The 26,083-nt window shown below is 32.1% G+C and overlaps 1 protein-coding gene across 1 annotated transcript in view; it reads right to left on the reverse strand.

Moving 5' to 3' along the window:
- ich (zinc finger protein ichor) overlaps nucleotides 1-25,717 on the reverse strand; it is an 86,040-nt gene extending 60,323 nt beyond the window's left edge. The window contains exon 1 of the mRNA XM_072520886.1: nucleotides 25,168-25,717. The gene's annotated coding sequence lies outside the window, so the exon portion shown is untranslated. The remainder of the gene's footprint in view (nucleotides 1-25,167) is intronic.
- Between the last annotated feature and the right edge of the window lie 366 nt (nucleotides 25,718-26,083).

Here is a 26,083-nt window from a genome sequence, read left to right on the forward strand (position 1 = left end):
TTTTGTTGCCGAATTGTTAATTGACGTATTGAATTACGGATACTCTGGGGATCGTTTCTAATAGTATTACAACAATGTATAATTCTATCAATTAATTGTTGTCAGTTATTAATATTCACTGCGTAAACTAGTTGCTTCAATAGTCCCCAAATATGGTAATCAACGGGATTGAAATCAGGGGATCTAGAAGGCCACGAAATAGGACCTGCACGTCCTATCCACCTGTTGCCATAAACATTATTGAGATGTTGTCTCACTGCCAGTAAAAAGTGTGGGGGTGCCCCATCATGCTGAAAATACATCCCTCGGATAGCAACGTTCGCGTTGGCAAGCAAATTCGGCAAAATATTTTGTAGAAAGTTCAAATAGACCTGCCCTGTTAAAGGACCATCAAAAAAGTGAGGACCTACTAATTGGTTAATTATGACACCAATCCACACGTTAACCGAAAACCTTAACTGAGAACGACGTTCTCGAATAGCATGGGGATTTTCTTCTGCCCACACATGTGAATTTCGTGAATTATTTATCCCGTCTCTGGTAAATTGGGCTTCATCTGTAAATAGTGTCCTGTATAGCGTTGGTCGATTATTGTTAATCCATCTACAAAATTCCAACCTATCGATCTCATCTCCAGCATGTAGTCGCTGAACCATTTGAATGTGATATGGGTATAGATTATTTTTTTGTAAGACTCTACTTACTTTTGATTGAGTAACATTGAGTTCTCGACTTACTTGTCTAGTGCTTATTGTAGGGTTCATAGTAACGGCGTCCATAATGTCATCTTCCTGCGCTTCATCTACAAGTCGCTCTGTTGTTCCACTATGAAAAGTGCCATTTTCTCGCAAATAATTAAAAACTGACCCAAATGTTGGATGACTGGGAGTTCGACGATTAGGAAATCTCCTGCGATATTCTCTACTAGCAGCCCTACCATTCCCATTACAGAATCCATAAACAAATATTATGTCTGCATATTCTGTGGTCGAAAACTGATGTGGCATTTTGAACGAAAGTAACAAAAGCTCTACCAAAACTAACACAATATACTTAACGTAGATATGACAGAAGAAATATGTATTCTTGTACACATAAATAACAATTGATAATGACAATAATGACAATGGGTATAAAATATCAAGAAACGTCAAACGGTCAACGCCAACCTTCATTTTAAACTTTTTTAGATTTATTTTTATTTAGTACAGTTGATGCAATATATTATTATTTGACATAAAATTTTATTCATTTACAATCAACAAAAACTAACACATACAAGAGGTTTGACTTTTTAATCAATTTAATTTATTATTTATCGAAAATAATGCCCCAATACGATCTATGAGTAAAAATTTAAAATTGAAAAACAATTGATTCTATCGTAGAGATAATACAAAGTGACAGTAAAGATGTTAATTTTCTACGTATTAGATTATGTTGTAGGAACTCATTTTAATTAAAATGTTTGAAATTTATAACATTTGTTTAAATTAATACCTTATAATTTAATACTTCAATATGGTTGTTCTATTTTTGGTAAGATTTGATCGTTCACTAAAAATTTAATAAAAGTGCGACAACATTGTCGGATATGTCGTTTTCATTGGCTATTTATGTAGTTTGAAAATCACTTATTGCATTTAAAAAAAAATTTATGCAGGGTGTAATATTTAATACGAATCCCTAAATTAATTTTTCCAAAGCCAGTCCTGGAATTTTTTAGTTTAGCTAATACCAGTCGAATGCTTGATAGTAGTGTACTGTATCATGCAAAAATTAAAAAAATCAAATAAGCCGTATAAACACTACAGTAAAATGAAATAAATGGTCAATTACACAAATCACCCTGTTAATTAATAAAGAAGAGGAGTTGACATTTTTTAGTGGCCACATGATATGCTCCCTGAGGGACTCTACATATGGTAGAAGTATGTAAAGTTCCTCATGACTCACCCTGTATAAGAAACATTTTTCATAAAAAAACATACAACCAACAACCATCTTGACAAACCTACATTCTGACCGGATATTTTTATTTAAATTCTACGTTTTAGCAGAAAACTTTCTTTTTTCTATGACATAGTTTGCGCAGCAATTAACTTCTGTATTATAATAATAAAACAGATGGCATCCTTCAAGTAAGACAAGAAAAATAAGGTTTTTTATTCTTGCGGTGAAACCTGCATTGGAAAGAATATTGTATCCAGTGACGTAGACAACTAAACTTATTAAGAAACATTTAAAATAATGCTTTTATTAAATTCTGTGTCACTAAACAAGTAATGTTTAAATAAATAAATGTTTACAAAGCAACACGAACTTTTATATAACTTAATAATTGCAATTCCCTTCTCTTCCTCGGTCCTAATCCCTTATAGAGATGTGGTGACACCATCAAATTTTTATAATTTTTTTCACACTTCCTATTCATGCTTCGCTGTCCTGAGCCAGTTGTTCGGCTTCGTGTAACACTCGGTTAATCAGTATTTTTGTTTGATTTACCCAACGGCTTGGAGATCTTCCCCTAGGTCTTTATCCTTCAACTCTGTTTCTTCTCTGTCTCTTCTCTTTTCCATCGTACCTGTTCTTCTGACAATGTGTCCAAAATACTGCAAATTTTAGTTGTATTTGTTTACGTTCTACGTATCTCTCGTGTCATCCTCCATCGTTTGTTATGACATACCCCAGGTATATAAAACTATCTTTTCTTCTATCTTGTACTTCAAAGGTTCCAATCTCTTTAATTTGTTGAAGATTGCTCTGCGCTCTGTCTGCCAGCATGATTTTTGTCTTACTCCTATTTAGCTGGAATCCATACTCTTTGCTTTCCTGCTGCAGGTGTCTTATTATGTTTTCCATTTCTTGTTGTTTTGCAGCAAAAAGTCTGAGAGATTATGCAGCTCCACCTGATACCAGCTTATATTTTGTAATTAAAGGAATGTGTCGTTTAGTTATGCTGTACATTTATTATATTCCACTATACTGTGGAATGTTTCCGCTAGAATTTATCATAGATGCTGCCATTTTACTTAATTGAAGGCCTTTGTATAATCCAGAAAGCATATAAGCATAGCGGTATTAAATTCACGAGTTTTTTCGATTAAAAGTCTAAAATTATGGGTATGTTTTTTAACTTGTGCCTTTTCCTGAAATAAATTTAGTTTGGTATTGTTATTGTCTGATATCTTGGGCAAGAGAAAAGTATGTAGACTTTCGTGTATTACAGGATGTGAAACCTTATTTACGTGTGATTTAAGGCTACCATTTTGTAGTTGCTGCAGTCTAGCGGGGTTTCTTTTTGAAGACAGGAATGAAAGTAGACGTTGTCTAGTCGTCAGGCTACTTTCCAGTTTCCTGAATCTTTTTGCAGATCAGGTGCATAACGTGTACTCCAACCTCTTCTGCCTCTTTTAAAAATTTTGCCGTATTCTGTAATTCGTCAGGACATTTTCGATTCTTTAGTGTTTTAATTGTCTTTATTAACTTAAGAATGTTGGGTTTTCTGTCTGTTGTGCACTCGTCGTGATTTGTATCTTGAGAAACATCTACATACAGTCTATAGTATTACCTCCATACCTCTGCAATCTCTTTCTCATCATTTTTAATGTGCCGATTTTCATCCATTATTGTTTGTGCCATTGGATTAAAATCTCTAAAATCCTTAATGTCTCGCAGTCTCGAATATGTAAAGCTATGTAGACGATACAGCGATTGCAGCAAAATACAGGTACATAGATGAAGCAGTCAACAATTTAGATACAGCATTGAACAACATAGAAAAAATTGAGTATCCAATGGAAAATAGGAGAAAATAAGCGGTCCTCTTCAAAAAGAGAATTGAGAATCCAGAGATACAGCTGATGGTGCAAAAAAACCACATGACCTCCATCGAACGGAAAAGAGAAGCTAAATACCTGAGTGTCACAATGGACCCAGAATTATCTTTCACGCAGTACGTGGACACAACCATTCACAAAACAATAACAACCAGAGCTGCAATAAGAGGACTTGTAGGTAGATAACGCAAACTACGCATAAAGACCCAAATAAGACTAATAAACCATCATACGGCCTATAACCATAGATGCATCTCTCGCATGGGGACATATAAGTAACACAAAGCAAAAGAGGATCCAAGCAGCCCATAACAACAGCCTACGAGAAGTAGTAAATGTACTCTGGCGTTGCTGAACGCAATGGTGGAAAAAGATAGAACATATTTTGCTGCTAGAGAATCACCCAAGCCCGATATTGCGAGAGATAATAAGGTATGATGTGTTCCATCGTTGGAAGTACAAAAGACCCAAGCAGCAAATCCTGGTCAACACATAAGGGCTATATAACTCTTAACAGAAGATATCTCATAGCACCGGCATATTTCCCTAATCGATATTTTCTTTTCAGACAGTCAGACAGAAAAAAGGCAAAGTCCACCTAAAAAACTGATAAAATCCAAAAACCGGACAAGAAGGGGCCTACATTCTCGAGTGCCGAGTCACTGAACTTTGCGTTGCCCAGAACGGGGACTTAAGGCCCGAGCAAGCAATTTTAGATTGAAGATAAATCACTAAAGAAAGCAAGAAAAGAGCGCCTAACGCTAGCTTACATTGGTCGGGTTAGGATATCGAGTGTGAGTTATAATATCCAGAAATTCCATACGACAAGCACTATGCTGATAGATAGTCCCTATCGCGCATCCCAGTTCTATAGGTGGAAAGGGATAGTCTGGAGTATTATGGTGCAGTGGAGTGGTTCCTGTTTACACGAATTAATCCTCCTCACCACAATGAATTGTAATTCCCGAATGTCATTCTAAGGGATGTGTAAGTCTCTCAGGCTGGGTTTTATTAAATTGCTTGGTAAAGACGTAAAGATCATGGGGTTCATACCGTTTTGCATGCCTCTCCAGTTCTTCACATTCTTCATTTATGTGTTTATTTTTTCTCCCCTACATAATCTTTTTATTTTTTTGTTTAACCTACACAATTTTTTTTGATGGCGTTCCGATTTATGAGATATTTACTTGTTCTTCGATCTCAAAAAGTTGCAGAAGAGAAGTTTAAAATATTAAATTTTTGGGTATCTAAATGAAGGCTTATAGCTTTTATAATGTTTTAGGAACGTAATCACTAACAACTGTGGAAGGCGTATTTATGTACATATGATAATTTTAAATAGGATCATACGGAAATTTACACTTCATTTGAAAGCTCTCGTGGGAGCTTCTGTTTTTTGTTGTACTTTTTTAATACATTCCTCTAGGTTAATGCAAGCAGGCAGTAACAGCAATGGTCACCAAAATACCAAACGAAAAAGTTGCTCTCGTACGTCAAAAAGCAAAGAGTATTAAAGAACTGGACCAAAAGGTATCTCTAGGAGAAAGTAGGTATATTTAATAAATACACCAATATATGGAAAAGCAATATCTTAGTAACTTGTACACAAAAATTAAAGAGATCAAAATATGGGAGGTAATTGATAGAAAGATATTTTAAAACCAGATGCAATTTTCAAGGCAGCTGATGAAAAAATATAGGACTAAACAAACAAAGATTCATATGGAATTTATTAATATTTTGAAAATACATAAAAGGATTTCGAGAGAAACTTTATAATGGCACTTAATTAAAAAGACCTGGCTGGTGTGTATGTCAAGATTGTACGACATATCTGAGGTAGTAACAAGCAGCGTAAGGGCTGGTGTGGGAGAATATCAGGACTCATTGATTAGTCCTTATCAATTTTCATTATTGTAATATCAGATACTACGGAAACTACAAGTTAACATTCCTTGATGCTTAACGTGACGATATAGAGTGATTATAACGTTGTGGAAATAATAAAAGGGATTTTGAGCAAATACTGGAACAGTTTAGGCAATGTTTTGAAGAAAGAAGAACTTAGTAAGACAAAATAGAGTATTTAGTATGTTCACTTGAGGATGGAGTTCCTACTACAAATGATAACTTTGGGCATTAGAATGATTGTGGAAAGTATTTAGAATCATGGAAATAGATGAAAATATCTTGAGTAGAGTTAAAACGAGATGCAGTATAACGTAAATACACTTAATTTTTGACGTTAAGGTACTTAAAGAATGTAGATGTACGAGTAAATATTATAATTAAGAATTAATATATTAGGAGAACTCTAGTGGAGACAACAATTGATGTCAAAATGAGACGGTATGGGTTAAAATAATTATAACACGTTTAGCGTCAAGATAGTAATCATTTAATATAAATAATTGCTAAGTTACTGGAAGAAATAGGAGGGGAAGGCCACAAAAGACCTAATAGAAGAAGACAAAGAGAATTATGAATGATAAAGATCTAAGAATGACCTTTAACTGATGTAAATGATGCAATGATGTAAAAACTTTGTTTTAAATACACGTTCTAGTTTATTTCCACAAATATATAAGAACAAAAATGACATTCCATTAACAAACCATTTCAGAACAACATCCACTACCAATAACAGCACAAGTTGAGAATAATTTGGTACAGTTATAGCTAAACTTTAATAATATACAAAGAACCTTAAGAATAAATATTTTCGCGAATTTCTAGTACCGTTATTGTTAAATATTTTTCTTATAATAGTAAAACCCACTGCCCACTGTCATAGTTACTGCACAACAATAAAAAATTCGATTCTGTTCAACTCGATGGGGTCAGTGCACACATATGAAACGCACTACAATTGTTGCTAGCCTGATTTTATAAATGACTATTCATAAAATGTGAGTGCTAATAAATGATATCATTAACAGTGCATAGTCGTTCACGATGTTGTTGCTATTTTAATGTACAGGTAATAAAAGGAGATATATTGTCTAATGCAGATGCAGCACAGTGTAAAGTTGCAGGAGTTGATGAATCATCTGGTGCTTATAACGGTGTACTGGATGCAGTTTGACCACTGTTTCACAACTATATATTTTATTTAATGTTTGATTGCATAATAGATATTATTTTACTCTTTTACCATTGCTCTAGATAGATATAGCTTATTATATAACTATGTTATCATTTAAAGTATTTTCAGAAATTAGTTTACCTTTCGATCGGCATTTAACTACTACTTATAAAAAAATCATTATTATCTAAATATTTTCTCTCTCTGTTAAATGTTTCCTTTCCTAAATTTTCTTAAACGTTTCTTCTTTGTTTGATTCAAAAATAATGAAAGTACATAACTATGCTATGAGCTCTATAAAGCCTTGTACTCCAGTCGTCAGAGACGAAAATGCCACTGAACACTGAACCTCTAAAAATCATACGAATAAGCTGAATTTTGTCGAGAATATTAACTTTTTTACTTTTACCACTTTTACCTCCGAGCTTCCCCTTAAAATCCCCCATGGAGGGGGAAGAGGGGAGAGGAACGCAAAAAAATCGATTTATCAAGAATCTATACACCGTAGAAAAAAATGTTTTAAATAAAAAATGTAGCTAACAAAATTGTAAACAAAACTATTTATAAATTTTTTTTTGTGTAGAATGAACCGTTCTCTTAGAAATAAGACAAAAATTACGCGCGCGAAATTAATGTTCAATAAAATTTGTATAAGCTCGACGGTAAAAATTCGATATCTTTTAATTCAAGTGACCTATCGACCAAAATTAAGATGCGTTTTTTTAAAGGTAAAGAGTTCGGGTTTCGTATGCAGATTTTGTAATTTAATTACTATTTAAATGGGAATAAGTGACAATTAAAGGTTAAAGTACGTTTATTGACGTTTCAATTTCCACTTCGGAAATCGTCCTCAGAATACAAACATTAGTAAATTAAATTTTTTTTTTGTTACTTAGTGAAAAATTCTTCTAATAAATTAATTTTATCTGACTCATCTATATTGACAATTCGGACATACATTATACATTTTAAAGTAGACGACTTTAAAATAATATTGCCAATATTGTTGAGTTGCATTCCTGGGACGACTTTACTTATAAGATAGTTCATTCGATTACATGAAATCAACCTTAACTTGAGAATGTCCGTCAGAAAAGATCATAGTATGTATTTCGTCTTTAAAAAGACAAACACATGCCATGACGACAGTAAAATTCTCCTGTTAGTGATTCCATAGTAAATTATGAGGGGAAAACCAGGAAAAAAACTCATAATACTATCCCGACATGGTAAGTATTTGGTCGTGCATTTAATTTACCTTCAATAAACATCAAATTCTGATTTTATATGTTTGTTATTTAAAAACATAAATGATGTAATCCTCAATATGTTACTGACTTAGCAATACTGGTATTTTTCTCTTAATAACTTCCTCTTTCAATAGGTAACCAGATCCTACTACATTCTGCCGAGGAATTCGCGACACAATTGGTCTCATTTAGCATAATTAGAGCCGCTTCTTTGATTTTTCTCTTTTTGCCATCCGTTTCTTTTAGGACTATATTTAAATCACTTCATTGAACCCTATGTTAATTATCCCATGCGTGTTTACATATTTGAGATCTATCAAATTCTGTATTTTTAATATAGGATTGATGTTCACTTATTCTAACATTTAATGGCCTTGATGTGTCACCTAAATAAAACTGATCGCATTCACAAGGTATTTTATAAATGCAATTCTTTGTCCTTTCTTGTTCATTGTTAGATTTGGTTTAGGACAAAATAGATCTCAACGTGTTTGTTGTTTTGAATGTTGTTGAATTTATTTAAATAATACGAGGAAAATAACAATACCATACATAAAAGGATTATCGGAAAAGCTTAAAAGGATAAGAAATAACGGATACAGTCAACGGACTGTAACGTTCTGACCAGCATCGTCATTTTTTTTTGATGTAATGGTTTCTCAACTTAATTTGAGGATTATCTTAACTTCAAATACAGCAGTTTCGTTTGTTGACGTAGCCATTCAATCAAAAGTGAGCTTCATCTCTAAACCAAATTCGCTTATGAAAATCGGAATCAACAGCAATCTCGTATTGGACCGACTCACCGAATCTACTAATCTACGCCTTGCTAGTGGATGATGTACCTTCAATTCTTGCTGAACTGTTGAATTCCTGCTTTTAGACGAATCATGTATTTTTCGACAATATTGGGTATTGTTTTTAATTGGCTTATTGGGTATTGGCTTTTTTTGTCGAAAAAATCTTACAATTTTGAACATTTGATTTTATTCAATGTAAATCTACATTCATCGCGAAACAATTTTTTTTAAATTATGTGTCTCCATAAGCGGTCTCTAAAATGTCATCTTTCTGCTAGTCTCTCAGCATCTCCCTTTACTTCTTGATAACATTACAAGTTATACGAACGGAATTTATTTCTATTCAAAATGTTTACGGCTGTGGAATTATGAATGTCAAACTGATAATTTTTCCAATTTCTTGGTATCAGCAATATTGTTTGTACAGGTACCATTAGGACTTACGGTTCCAGCATTTTCAAACTTTTATAAAATCTGGTTGGTTTCTTCCATCCCGACAGTTTGGATGGTGAAATAATTTTTTCCCGGTTGGTAATCCAATTTCATCGGCATACTGCCGTATAATATAATACTTTCAATCATTCATCAGTGTAAATTCAATCACTGTTTGGTTTTGCGGTTATTTATGCAAGTACTACAAAAGTTCACTGAAGACAGACTGACTACTCCGAAAACGTTTTGAACTTTTAATCCATTTTGATTTTTAAATTTGATTTACTAAATATACCATTTGCAAGAGAATTGTTTTATTTCGATGTTCGAGTTTTTTAACTATATGGTATACAGTTAACTCCCGGGAATTATCCCTTTTTCAATTTTATAAAATCCTTCAAATTGTTGAATCATTTGGAGTTGGACTATTGTGATATATTAAGATAAATAAAGAACTGACAGTGCGTGCACTATTGCCTGTGTCACAGCTTTATTATTGCTACTTTCTCCTCAACGAAGTACATTTTATCAACTTTATTGCTCTTTAAACAATAAATCATAAAATAAAAATATTGATAAATTAAATATTGTTAATATCTAGCTTTATTGTGACCAAAGCCAACCCGTTATACACATTCTACAGTACGTGTGGCCTAACTTTTATAATATAGTCCGTCTAGAAAGTATCCGGAATTTTATATTTTTCCTAATTTTAATAGATTTCCTTTTTGTAACATTTTAAGACAAAAGTAATGCATCAAGTAGGTTGTGCCGATAGTAGGTTATGGACAAAATCGCATGACAACACCATCTGTCAAATATTGTTGTTTGTAAACAGACTTAAGATTTGTGAAATAATGTCGCAAGTAGAAAAAAGAAACTTGGTGGAATATTTGTATAGAAAGGGTGTCTGAAACGTTAAAAAATTAGTGCAATTGTCTAAAAGTCCTATCAAGAAAAATGTTACCGTTCAAATTTCCAAATTTCCCACTAAAATAATGGTTTGGGGAGCAATATCTCAGCGTGGTGCTATACCTCTCTGTATAGTTAATGGTACTGTTAATAGTGCGAAATATTGTGACATCCTAAATGGCTTTCTTCTTGAAACGGCTCATGTTTTATATCCAGAGGGGTGGCGTTTTCAGCAAGATAATGCAAGATGCCATACTTCTGCTTATACTCAAGCTTGAATGCAAGAACACGAATTGGCAACAATTCCGTGGCCAGCAGCATCTCCAGATCTTAGCCCCATTGAAAACATATGGGGACTGATGAAGATTGAAGGGGAACAAGCAGCGCCACGAGATAAAGAAGGTTTGATTCTGTCAGTTTTACCGACCTGGAACACCATTACCGAAAATTATGGCCTTGACCTAGTTTCGGGTGTACCTGGACGTTTAGGTTTAGATTTAAATGGAGGCTGTATAAGTAAATGAGATGAATTATTTGTTGAAATTTTATATTTCAAGTGATAGAAATAAATACCGTAAAATTATAATTCTGCTTGTTTTTCCGGATACTTTATACTTTTAAATATATTATACTTTTGCAAAATTCTTGGTGTATTTAATACAGACTTCAGTTCTCTATAAATAGCTTCTCATGACTTCTGATGTAGAACAATTAGGGAAGCATAAACTTAACAGTTTAGAATTTTTCATTGAGTTTCCTAAAGCTCGTTTGATAATTCACCACCCGGTATATTTCAATACAACAACCACCGAGTATGAAAGTACAAGACTGAATTTTTAGCAATAGCGTTACCAAAATGGTTCTCTTTTCTTACTAAATATATAATCTAGCAAAGAAGAAGTGAACTTACTCTAACCTAAAATGTAACATTTGTGTAACTATCAAAACTAATTAATGTTTTAATTATTCTACTCAACAAGTTTATTTAAAAATACGATATATTTGGTAATGAGATTTCCATCTTGAAAATAATTTTCAAAATATTAATAAATGAGGTGGACCAAACATAACCTATTTTTATTTAAAATTGTAATTTATTTCCATTAAACAAAGTAGTTGCTGCATTCTACCTAACTAATGATTTTATGATATATATATATATATATATATATATATATATATATATATATATATATATATATATATATATATATATATTGTTTCTTTTTATTGCTTCTTTTATTTAAATCGTCGTTTAAACTAGCTATCTCCGACTCAAACCATCACACAACTAGCAATCTTCATATTCAAGGGCATTATTCGTTTTTTTTTATATAAAAATCATCTTATTCTTATATTAGCGTTACCAAAAATAACGAATTATTCATGACTCTTTTTTAGATGTCGATGTATTTGGGTCAATTACGTGGGTACCTACCTAATATATGTAGAACTGTACCATGCTCATGAATATATACCGTGAAACTGTTCTCTGAGCTATTAGTGATTCTCGATTCTCTTTAACACATGCTTCCACTCATGCATTGGCGTGCAATATTCAAAAACATCTGTAAATTAATTTTTTTTATATAAAACAAAGGAGTCTTCACAGGTTTTGTCAATTAATTGCGATATTTTTAGAATATACATATTATTCCGTTGATATTTGTACATAATTTGTACATTTTTGAGGAACGCATTGGCCTGAAGATGTTGGACTTGAATTTTATGATTTCTCCCAAAATAACTTTGTAGATAATGTTCATATTTGGACTCCCTATGAACTTACATATACCTTTTGCCTCAATATATTTTTTCATAATGGCTGAATATCTTTGGTATTACGGTTACGGTATTTTGGCAGCTCCAAAACTGTAGGTAATCAAAAATCGTTTATAATACATATTTCCTTATCTGTTGATAGCCGATTCTAGAGGGACCAAGTAAAATTACTCACTATATTTTGTGTACTTTATTTCAATCTTAATTTTTATCTCTTTCTTATTTTTTTTGGCTCTACGACTTAAAGTGAGTCTTGGCTATCTTTACTATTTTCCTCCACTCTTGCTACTCTTGTGCAATAATTTTCTATTGTTGTACTCCCATCTTACGTATATTACTCGTTACTGCAAGCTTCCATCTTTTTATTGGGCGACCAACTGACTGAAAGAAAAAGGATCTTACAAAAAAAGACCTAGTGACCAAACAACAAGTATTGAAATATTTTAATATAACTCAATTGAAACAATATATAGAATACGAAGATTATTAACATATAAAGCGAAATAGGTATTCATTATTGAAATTTGTATACAGAATGAATTAAGACCTACAGATTCTAGGGGTTAGAAGATGGAGGGAAGTTGCCAGGAATCGACAGGAGTGGCGACTTCTTTGTGAGCAGGCCAAGATCCACAAAGGATTGTCGAGCCACTTATGATGACGATGATACAGAATGAATTACTAAAATACAGCCCACAAGTATTACGAGAATTACCAGCGTAGATTTTTACCTTATTTTATAAAAAACATAACTTACCACCGGAATAGACGAAAAAAACAATAAAAAAATAATTTATAAAGCAATAATAGAAAGTATTGGATTGTACGAAGCGGCGCCGAACTCTGGGAAATAATTCAAAGAAAGAAATGAAAAATTAAGTCTATGGAGACTATTGGAGACGATGTTGCGAGCTCACTAGACTTGATAGGGTGATAAACGAAGATATTCGAAGAGAAATGGAAATTGATCCAGACATAATAGACACAATTAAAGCTAAAAAACTAATTTAGTATGGACACCTTCAGAGAACTCCTGAAAATAGATGGCTAAAAAAGATAGAAAAATGGACACCGTCCACTAAAAGAAAACTATGGTAGACCAAGAGAGTCTTGAAGAGGACCATGAATGTCGAAGATGCAATGACCGTTAGAGATTTAAAACTGAAGATTGCTTCGACTCTGCCGATTCAGACTCGCACACACTCACACTAGCATGATAGTCAAAGGGGTCCTCTTTCTGCTACCGAAGTATCTTCGTCGTCGCTGGGGTCCCCGGCCGACAACGGAATATTGTACCTGGCGACTGTGGTACCTATACCTGGTGACGTACCTAGGCGACTGACGGAACTAAAGTAACATCGAAGTGGTAGCGTCCATCACTGTCAGGCTATCACAAACACATTTACACTGGGCTACCTGTGGCAAACCGCTTCTCAAAAGCGGTTCCAAAAGCTGACGAGGCCGAGCCGTTAACACAAACATCCAATAACAAAATTCTAGTGCAATACACTAGTTATGAAGTTGTATGTTGACTTAAAAACGGCTTGTAGGAGCAATAATAACTAGAGACTCGGTCCTTGTCACATCTAGCTCAAAACACATACACTACACCCTGGAAAAAACATCTCATCCAAACAAGCCTTTTAAATTTGATTTAAGTAGTGACTTCATCTCAACAGCCGCCAAGATGCTTCACAACACACACCACTACCACAGTGTATTCTTCGGGCTGATTTCCTTTACCAACAACACATTCAATGCTAACCTGAAAAGGATCGGAAGATACTAAACGGAGACTCACACCTATTCATCCTTTTCAAAATAAAAATTATTTTCCCACAAAATTAACATTATAGTAGTCGACAAAAACCGTTGCAAATTAGGATGCTAACTGCTGCTACTGCAAACTGACAGCAGCGGTAGAAAACTCGTTATTATATATTACAAAGATTATCAAAAAATATTAAATTTACCTGGAACACCAATTATTATTATTATTACCAATGAAAATTATAAAATTATGAAATAAATTAAACCAAAAATTACAAAACACACTAACTGATAACAAACTAGCGCAAACGACAACAATAGAATTATAATAAATATTTTTCTAGTAACGAAAAATTTCTAATAGTGTTCAATATCAAAGATACTTTTGCTAGTTTTTGAAATATAATAGCACCACATATTCTTCATGGGCGCCACTGTAGATACAGCTACAATTAAGTAGGTATAATGAATTGAAATAAATTAATAAGAACATACTTTCCGCTTGTAATATTATTATTTTTGCGCTTAATAACAAAGCTAATTGGTCCATTTTACTTCTCTAGGCGTGTTTTAGTTGGTTTTGTCGTTAATGCAAATAATAATAGTACTAATGATAACATCAAGTAGGACAAAGCACAATTCTTTAGGTATGGAATTGTGATCACGACTGGCATGGTATCACGAAAACAATAAAGTAAGAAAAGAGATAAGATAGATTAGACGAATAAATATCTGGTTGAGAGTAACAAATGAGGAAAGTTATTGGTGTGACCGTTAGTACAATTGCTTTATTTATTTTATAGAAATATAACTGGTATATAAGAGACTTATTATAGACCAGGGGATATCTGTTTTTGGGTTGGGTAAATCGCGTGTGATACAACTTTTTTGCTTTAATCACTTCGAAATATTATTGAAAATGATAATTTCACTATGGACATTTGAAGAGCTGGACAAATTTTTTTCATTTTGTTAAAAGAATTAATTTTTTCTCATTTCGTTGCTATATATATATATATATATATATATATATATATATATATATATATATATATAAGTAGTTAGGTATTATTGACTGACACGTTATGTAAAATAATAATAATAACATAATTTTAATAACTTAAGTTTTAATGTTTTGTAAATTTGAAAATGGATTAACCTCATGTTGTAAGTTTTTATACTAGTTTTATACAATGCTATTTAATTTTAATTTCATTGCATTTACTGATACCATATTTTAGCATATCCTGAAGAAGCAAATAAATTTTGCGAAAGCTAGATAAAGAACAAAGAGTTTCACTTTCCTGCCCTATTAATGACTGCAACCCCAAAATAAAACTTTATATTATATATATATATATATATATATATATATATATATATATACTGACAGCAATGAATTTAATAAAAATTTTGTCACGAAAACAACAAAAAACACAAAAAACTTGTGTAAATAAATTTACTATAAGATTCGATTGATTGAAAATTGAAAAATAATTATTAATATTGCAAAATTATCAATATCAACATTGTTTTGAATCATATCAATCTTATACGATTGCCCCAAACAAGCAGTGCAAAGATCGACACATTTCATCCAATTTTTAACGCAAATACTCATAACTGATTTTGAGCAATTTTTTTCCAGTTGCAGATAATGGATTTTACTTAATTTTTCAAAAGTAATTGTTCTGTTATTTGAACCGGTTTTAATCCATTTTTTTGAAGCTCTCAACCTCAGTCCTATGAGGAACTCCAATTTTATTTGAAAGCTTGAATGTGTTCAAAAATTTTTTTTCAAAAATTTAGATTGCAAAGTTATTGTGCGAAAAATGCCTGATCGATTGTGCTGAAATTTTGTGTAGCGTTTTTTATACTAAAAAAGTTTCTGAGTAAACTTTGAAGGTTCTATGTGGCTTTTAAATACCTGAAAAGGGTTATTGAAAAAAACATTGATTTTAATGTATCAATACAAGGATTTAGACATAGCAGCATAAAGTATGTTGGCAAATTCTTTCGTTGATCAACAGTTCAGAGATTGCACAGATATTAGTAAATAGCTGGAAAGCTTTCAAAATGTAAGCATATAGAAAAATATGTAGATCTGAGCAAATGGCTGTGTGACTATTGGCCGTCTTCAATACGGTCCAGCCAAGTTAGAAAAGGAGCATGTTAACTTGGGAAAGGACCACTACAGGAGCAATGCGACCAATGCCACAAATTGGTCGCATTGCTTCTGTAGTGGTGTTTTCCCAAGTTAATATGCTCCTTTTCTAACTTGGCTGCACCGTACTGAAGACGACCAATAGTCAGAAATACGTATATACGCTTGCCTTCCATCGATATACCATTTTTGGTGTTCTGTTTTGCGAGACATGCCATTACATTTTACTTAAATATTCAACTAAAATACTAGTAAAATCACAAAAATAAACAACTAATTAAATAAACAAGGAAAAATACAAGTGGGTAAACTATAATACGAAGCACTACAGTCAAATTTTTATAGATGTATCGAAAAATTGACTAGAAAGAAGAGATTGATGAAATGAAAAACTGTGAGATTTACCAAACTCTGTGTAAAGTAGTGCTTTATGATTTACAATTGGCTCTCCTCTATGAGCTCATTTATGATGCGAATTTACTATCACTCACATCTAATAGTATCTACCATTTTTTTCTTAATTATTAATTCGATCATATCTGGTATATTTCTTAAATATATAGCTATAATCATATTTTTTTAACCCGAAGCGTCTTTCACAATCTTTTTTTTAACTATATCTAGATAATATTACGTTATGTATTTCTTATCGGCATTTAATATTTTTAGTAGTTTATTCATAGATATTTTAAAATATTTCAGGGTAATTTTATATTTTACACATTTGTATAATCTAATTATACTATCGGAATTAACCAATGTATTTTTACTCTACGTAATATTCCAAAAATGGTTTTAAAGCCGCATATAATGTGTAAAAGCGTGGAAATAGTTCACCTGCTTTCTAGAGTGATATATATCTTTATATCTTGGAATAAATCATAAGCTTGATCATTCTGTAAGATTTTATCAGAATATTGTATTATTTTGCGACATGAGTTTTCAAAAAGTTTCTGTTTCTTAATAAGTAGCTTAAAAATTGTCTGTGAAAGTGTAAATAATAATAAGGTCTTGCAACTGGTCTATTATTTTTTTAAATATTTATAGACGTATTTGCATAATAAAACAAAAACAAAGTACATACTGAAAAGAATCGTCCTAAATGAAATAATGGAAATCTTTCAACTTCCAAGTTATTCCAGAGCTCATCGAACAGCAAATACGAAAGGTGTAGAATATAGAATGAGAGAATGTACCAGATATGTTAAGCAAGGAAAGTCAACATTTTCTAAAAAAGAAAAGATTAAGGAGGATGGCAATATGATTTTAGACATGATTCAAGCAGAGTCTCTGTTGCTACTGACTTAATTAGAGACATACAACAAATTAGACAAAGGGTTAAGTGGTGTCTTTGTATTAATGAATTTGCATAAAGCTTTCGATTATACCATGACATACTTATTTTAGTGCTTGAACACATGGTATAACGAGATTTGCTTTAGTTTGGTTGAGGGACTCTATTGGAGTGGCAGAATTCAAAAAGTGCTATGTTACAATATGCTATTGCATTTGTAGTTGCTTAAACGTCTATATTTGGACCAGCACTTTTCTTGATTTATATGAATTCATTATCCAATTTACTGGTGCAGTCCATGTCGTATCTGTATGCTGATGACACTGGTCTTTCGTATGCCAATAAAGAAAATTAGAAACTGATGTAGGCAAGGACTTAATAGAAATATATGGGTGGCTTATGTATCACAGCACTTACAAGTACTTACGAATATTGCCCTAAGACTGACCGAAGGTGTACATGATTATTATATAAAGCAAAAGGGGTACTTTTCATACAGGAAGAATGCAAACTTCTGGTGCGAAAAGAAGCGTATACTCAAATGGCCTGATCTTGTATAAGTTGCCCATTAATATGAAGAAAAGTCAACTGGGAAGATTTAAATTTGAACTTTTGAACAATTATTTTTTCATAACTACTTTAAGACCAATCGGATTTGGATTTTTCTTATTGTATACCTTGAATTAATGGAAAAAACCTTTCTGTATTAACATAGATTACTTAATTAACATTTGTAAATAAGAACATGTTATTTAAACTTTGTAAAGCTATTATTAATTTAGTACTCATAAAACCAACATAGCTACGGCTGTTTTTTATTAACATGTATTTGAATTAAACTTGTATATTGTGATATTAATACACTGAAAAGTAAACATGGGTTTCAACAAATGTAAATTTTTCTTGTTGCGAAACCTAACAACCTATAGTATTCCAGATAATTCAAAATCTACAAGAACTAGGCTATTATAATAATGATAGTGCAATTTGGGAATATAGCAACGTAGTGTTGTATTTCTTGGACATCTTAAGCAATTACTTAATAAAGTACAAAGCGCTGATAGCACTGCACTAGTCGCCGAGACTAAAAATGATCTCCAAAAATTAACGCACATTTTCCTTACAACAAGCAAAAATACAATATGATAATCTTAGCAGAAAAAAACCCAGAGAATCATAAAATCGAAATACCCACTGTAAAATCGAAATCGACGGGAAAATAAGAAGGTAGAAAATGAAGTTTAAATATCTGGGAATAGATGTAACTATGCAGATATGAAGATATTGAATCAGAAGTTTGGACAATAAATCTTGAGAACTAACAAAGCCCGGTAGAGTCTGGAAGAACAAGCACCAAGACACAAGCAAGGATCTTTAAAACACCGATAATACCTATAATAACATACACAGCAGAGACGAGACCCGGCACATTCAAAATAAAACAACTATTAGAAACGGCAGAGATGAGAATACTCCAAAAAATATCAGGGAAACCGTTCTGGATGGAGGGAGAAGTAAGAACATAAGAAAGGTAAGTAACGTAGACAACATATATACATGGTCGACAAAAGAGAAACAGGAATGGAATGAACACAGTAGTAGAATGACAGAATATAATATGATGGTAAGAACAGGATGAGACGGATCACCAAATGGTCGAAGAAGCGTTGACGAACCAAGGAAGATATGGTGTGATAATTTAAACAATGCAGGAGGCTAATATCGAAGAAACAGGCCTTAGAAGCCTATATATAAGGGAGAAAAAGAAGTAAAGGAATCAACAGTTTTTGCAAATGCTGTATTAAATTTTTGTTAAACTTCTAAGTGTTTTTGGTTTTAACTACAGGATTTTTTACATTCAGTAGAGTCTTCCGTAATATTTAAATCAAAGCTAAGGTTATAAGGAACGTATTTAAAGGTGATCAAGTTAAAAACTAAAATACTTAATTTAGCAGATAAAAAAAAACATACTTTTGACCAAAAGAAAATAAGAATAGACGATTAAATCTTCGAAACTGAAAACTTCATAAGAAATATGAATAGATGAATATAAAAAGGTTATGAAAGATAACAAACAAGAAAAAAATAATCGTATGATGGACACCACACTAGAAACTCTAAAAAATTCCTATTATACATAAAATAAATTTTCAAATCTACATACATGCAAAAAAATCTACTTACCTTCGAGTATTACAAAATACTGCTGCGTTCATTTAAATATGTTTTAAATAAAAATAAACATCACAATGACTACTATCTATAAATCTTAAAATAAACGGTATAAATGTGAGACACCAGGCGTCCTTCAGTTACATTGTCAAGGAAAATCGTTGCTCCGATATTATTTAAATTATTCTTTCTCAATGAAATTACCTATATTTATATATATATATATATATATATATATATATATATATATATATATATATATATATATATTTATATATATACAGGGTGGTTGATTAGCGTGATAAAGCTCATTAGATATAATAGATATAATTAGATATAATAATAGATAGCAATAAAAGTTAATAAAAAAATGTAGGCACTTTGAAGTTCACGTTACAAAATTAGTTAGAATATTACAGGGTGTTCCATAACATAGTGGCATACCAAACTTATGTTTTTTTTAAATGGAACACCATTTATTTTATTTTATATTCGAAATCTTCACTTTCCCGTCACAACAATATAAAGTTTTGTTATGTTATACAGGTAATTTACCTATTAAAGTTATAACCAATTATCTATGAAAATCGTAACAAGTTCAACTCTCTGTATAATTAAAAAGAACCACAATACCAATGATCTACAGCTGTCATATTTTTTATCGATTATCAAAATTTGCAAAAATGATTTATATTGCTAATTTTCTTTATATCGAATACAGGGTGAGTCAAAATGCAGAGAAACATTATTTTCTCAGTAATTTGAAATAGCACACCCTATATTTTATGTCACTATCGAAAAGTACCATTACCATACTTCAATTTTTATTTAATATTCCATATATCTAAATTTATTAGTTTTTGAAATATTTTCATGTTTCAAAGCAAATTTTTAATTAATTAAGTGTGTAATTTTTTACAAATTTTAGGTAACCTATGACTGACTTATCTAAAACTGACAAATCACTATAACTGTTTGTGTAAAAACTTAAAAAATATATTTAAGATGAATTGTATTGTTGCTGAAATGGTAGATATGATCTAGATATTGGGAGAATGCAATAAAAATGCGTTATTATCAGTAAGAATTTATCATGAACGGTTTCCTGGGAGGCGACAACTTACAACAGTAAACTTTGAGTTGCTTTGAGGTTCAGTTATGTATGAAAAACACGAACCAGCAAAGAGTACTGTGACAGAGGAAAACGAAATAAATGTGTTGTTTGCAGTTACTAAAAATTCAAATACAAGTATACGGAGTGTTTCCAAAGAAAAAGAACTAACCTACTACTCTGTACAAAGAATTCTTACAAAAACAGAATGTACCCTTAAAGTTTACAATTTAATCAATAATTAATTCAGTGAGATTTTGAAACGAGAATCGTATTTTGTAACTGGGCTTTGGATAAACTCAATTAACAGATATTTCTTCGATGATGTACTATTTGTAGATGAAGCTACGTTTCATAAAAATGGTTCTGTTAATAAAAATAACTTTTATTATTATGGATTTAAGAGACTTGGACTCTTTGCGGACGCGAGCGCCAAAAAATTGATGCCTTTGAGATGTGATGCTGGAGAAGTACGCTGCGCATACCTTGGACAGCTCATAGGACAAACGTTTTTATTCTAAACCAACTCGAGATAAAAAAAAGGCTGTCAACAATATGTCTTCAACGTATTCTGCAATTTTTCGGTCACGTGGGTCGCAGAGGTGACGATAGTTTGAAGAGATTCATTGCTTCTGGAAATGTTTAAGGGGGAAGATCAAGAGGACGATCACCAACTGGATGGTCCGACCAAATTAAGAATTTATCTGGAAACTCATTCTGCGAAGCTCTCAGAGCAACTGAAGATAGAGACCAATGGAGAAAAATTGGACAAGAGAGAGAGAGAGAGAGAGAGTTATTATTATGCCACAACTCATCCATACCACAAAGTTATACACAGTCAAACACTAGATGGTCGCTGAACGTGTGGGGAGGTATTGGTGGTAACCATGTCGTGGGACCATATTTTTTGGTCAGAAAAAATTCTGAATGATGGAGATGTGTTTATATTTTTAAGGAAATCGATTGACCAGATTATTGGAAGACAGTCCACTTCGTATACCACCATGCATTGAAAGGTGAACTTGATTAGTTTCCTGATAGATGGATTGGAATAAATTTACCAGTAGTGTGGTCACCCAGATCCCCAGAATTTATTAAAATGAACTCATTTTTTAAGGATATGTTAAGAATGAAGTTCTCTAATAACAAGAGATGAGATGAAATACGGATATGAAATATATTTCGAACTGTTGGTGTACAAATGTTGGTAATGTAAGTGACTCATTCAATGACCGTAAATTTTTTGGAAGGTCGTTTTGAACATCTTATGTAATTCAATATTAAAAATATTAATTGGATTTGGCCTCCAGATATTACTACAAAAATTTCTCTATTTTATCGACTACGAAAAATTGCTTGATCGAGTAAAACACACAGAACTTATAGAAACCCTAACACAATAAGGTATAGACCATAACACGGTGGCCCTTATTAAAATCTATATTGGGATCCAATGGCGTCAATTAAAATAGACAATCGTGTGACAGCAGAAATGTTTAATATTTTTTAATATATATTCTGAAAAGATCTTCCAAATCGACCTCGAAAATATTGAAGAAGGAATAAAAATCAACGGAGAATATGTAAACAACTTAAGATGCGCAGACGACACCGTCATTATTGCGGACAGTGCAGTTTGCAACGATTTTTGAATGCCATAACCAGAGACAGATAGCTTGGGGCTGAATATAAACACAAATAAAACCAAAAGCAATGGCCATTACACGTGCACCAAATGCCAAAAACAAACAGATAGAACCCGTACAAAAATTCCAGTATCTTGGTTGCTGAATAACAAACGATCTTAAATACGAAATTGAAATATGTGCTCGTACAGAGTATGCTAGGTCCGCTTTTCAAGGAATGAAAAAATTCCTAATAAACTTTACCTTATCGTTGGATATCCGATACCAATTTGTAAAAACATTCATTTATTCCATATTGCTATACGGAGGGGAAACATGGACGCTCGGAATCACAAGTATGAGACGTGTAAAAGCCTTTGAGATGATTTTTCGAAGGATGCTGAAGATCTCTTGGACAGAGCACGTGACCAACAACGAGGTGCTGAGAAGTAGGTATGGGGACTGAGAGAGAACTCCAAAATATTGTAAAAACCAGAAAAAAGAGTTATCTAGGACATATTTAGAGAGGACAAAAATATTTCATACGACTGATAATGGAAGGGTAAGTGGAAGGAAGAAGAGGTCCAGGAAGAGGAAAATGCTCCTGGCTGAAAAATGTAAGAGACTGGACACGCATGGAAACACATTCGATACTAAGAACAGCTCAAGATAGAGAGCAATTTGCTGTAGTTATAGCCAACCTTTAGTAATGGAGAGGGCACCTTGAGAAGATTGATTGTATATAATAATAAATTATTTTTCTTTCTTTATGATTGGGGACGTAGTCCTAGAAAAACGTCTTCCAAGATGTTGGGTTTTCTTGAGATTGTGTTCTTTCAAACTTCAAAACACTTATAAATCTACCAATTTTCAATACAATAATTTTCCTTCGATTACACTGGTAGTAAGTTGGAATATCTGCTTAATGAGTTAATTCACCACTATAATTATTTATCTTGAACTAAAACGCTTAAGAAAAATATTGAGGGATGGTTATGAGGGATGAGAACTATAGAATTATCGAGCGAGTGTGTATTTTTTGGAGAGTAGCGCTAGAATGTCTTGAAAATGTCTTATGTATTCATTTTGTAACAGTCTTGTTAAATAAAAGAAAACAAACTAATTTTATGTTGGAGATATTCCAATACTTTGTTTCTTACATTTATTACCGGATTATAATCATTAATGGTGAACTGTCAGTTTTAGACAATTCAGTCATGGCTTACTTAAAATTTGTAAAAATTTAAACACCTAATTAATAATTGGCTTTGGAAAATGAAAATATCTCAAAAACTAATAAACTTAGACATATGTATGTTATTGGTACTTTTTGATAGTGACATAAAATACACGGTGTTCTATTTAAAATTAAGTACTGAGAAAATAGTGTACTTGCGTTTTGACTCACCCTGTATCCGATAAAATTAAAATTAGCGATATCATTCATTTTTATAAATTTTAACAATCAATTAAAAATTTGGCAGCAATAGATCACTGTTGTTGTGCTTTTTTTTTTAATATACAGGGGGTTGAACTTTTACGTTTACAATTTTTATAGAAAATTGGTTATAACTTTGTAAATACCCTGTATAACAAAACTGTATATTGTCGTGATAAGGGAATGAAGATTTTGTATATAAAATATAGGGTGTTTCTATTTAAAAAAAAAACATAAGTTTGGTCTGCCACCATGTTATCGAATACCCTGTAACATTCTAACTAATTTGATGCCTACAATTTCGATTAAGACTTATTGCTATATATATATATATATATATATATATATATATATATATATATATATATATATATATATATATATATATATATATATATATATATAGCATGTGATGTGTGTGTGTGTGTGTATACATAATCTTGAGCCACTGATGTGTTTTTGGTTCTTTCGCCATCATTATATCTCTTGTTTCATTCAACCTTTAGAGAATTCTTCTTCTATCTGTATATCTATATTTTCTTGCAGACAATTTTGGTGTCCAGGTTTGCGATCTATTTCTCATCTTTTCTGTCCATATCAATACCATATGGTTTTCCTTTCGATTTAATGCCTCTCCTACATATTTAAATATTTTCTCGCAAAATAAATATTTATAAATGCTTTATGCTAAATTAAATCGCTATTTTTTTCTTTTATACGGTATGGTTCTGGTTTTACATACAAATATTTGACTTGATACCTTCTTTTCTATAGTTCCTTTGGTTTTATGATCCTTCTCAAACGAGCGTAGGCGCAAAATTTCGGGCCAATGCTTTTTAAATGCATTCATTTTTTTCGAATCCTGAGAAAACTAATAAGTATTTTTGAAAAATTTGAACTCAGAATGAAAGATTACATTATTACTGAGGGCCGAAAGTCCCTGAAAACTTCTATAATGTTTATTTTAATAAGTTACAGGGGTGAAAAAGAAGACAAAATTTAGTGTAATTATTAATTTCAAATATCTCATTCGAAAACACTTTTTGTTCATTCTAAGCTACTTTCGGCACTCAGTAACAATGCAATCTTTCATTCTGCATTTAAATTTTTCAAAAATATTTATTAGTTTTCTCAGGATTCGAAAAAAATGATTGCATTTAAAAAGCATTGGCCCGAAATTTTGCGCCTACGCTCTTATGGCATTTTACAATTCTAATACCCTCAATTTTTTCTTGACGGTTTAAATTAATCAAGTCCATTTATTTAAAATTTGTTTATTCATGTGATTCTGTTTTTAAAACTATAGTTATTATGGTTCAAGTTACAGAATTATTTTATAGTTTAACTATTCAATTTATTTCAATTAAAACCAATAAACTTTTCTCTTCAGTCCCATCATTTAAATTACCAAATACCTGAACCATTTAATATAAATTGTGAATGAAGATCATTGATCTTTCTATTGATAAATTTAATATATTCATGAGACTTACCTATTAAATAGTATTTATCCAAATCCAATGAGAATAATCGAAACAAAACATTAAAATCCCAAAACGGGTCACTGTATCCTCAAATTGAAATCACTCTATCACTTCCTGTTTGTATTGTTTATAAAAAAGACCGTTATGGTATAAACGATGCAGAGAAAAATATCACATTATCGTTTGGGTCTAGTCCTCTGTTTGGCGAACATCACTAAAACCGAAGACGTCAAAAAGTATGTCACTATGTCAATCAAGAATGGATGTTCTTAATATCCCTCGTACAAAATTTATCACCACGATTTCTGTGGCAATAATATCACTTTTCTTAACGAAGTTTATTTACAATCAGGGTAAATTTGTTTTATTTAAAAAAAACTACCCTTCCGAATTCACAACACTCCTACCCCGGGTGAACCCCAAAAATATTTTCAAATGAGTAGCGCGCCGAGTTGACTTACGACGAGTAAATCCGAAAGAAATCTTTCGGGGTACGTACTACCTCGTAGGGTGTAAGTGGGGTAAAGTTCGACGCGATGGACATGCACTGCGTACCAGAGGTCGTGGAACTGGCCATCAGGAGTCCAAACGAAGAACTCGGGCCGAAAACGCCCCCTCCACAACAAATATAACTGTACCTGTAGTAGATCTATACTGAGGTAACCTACTTTTTGGTTAAGTGGGGGGCTCTTGAAGATGAGAGATTTCGGTGTCTCTGTGTACGTGCGACGGTGCCAAACGGATGATAAGTCTTTGATTAGAGGAAATTTAAATAAGTGGAGAAATTTGTTGAATATTTTATTCTTCAGAGGCGACCGTTTATTCGGATATGTATAATTTATATTCAGTACCTGTAAAGACAACTTTTCAAATGTTAACTATAATTCTGCGTGCATATAAATGATTTTCTTAATGTTTATGTACT

Source organism: Diabrotica undecimpunctata, chromosome 1 (assembly GCF_040954645.1).
Source record: "Diabrotica undecimpunctata isolate CICGRU chromosome 1, icDiaUnde3, whole genome shotgun sequence".
Lineage (NCBI taxonomy): Eukaryota > Metazoa > Arthropoda > Insecta > Coleoptera > Chrysomelidae > Diabrotica > Diabrotica undecimpunctata.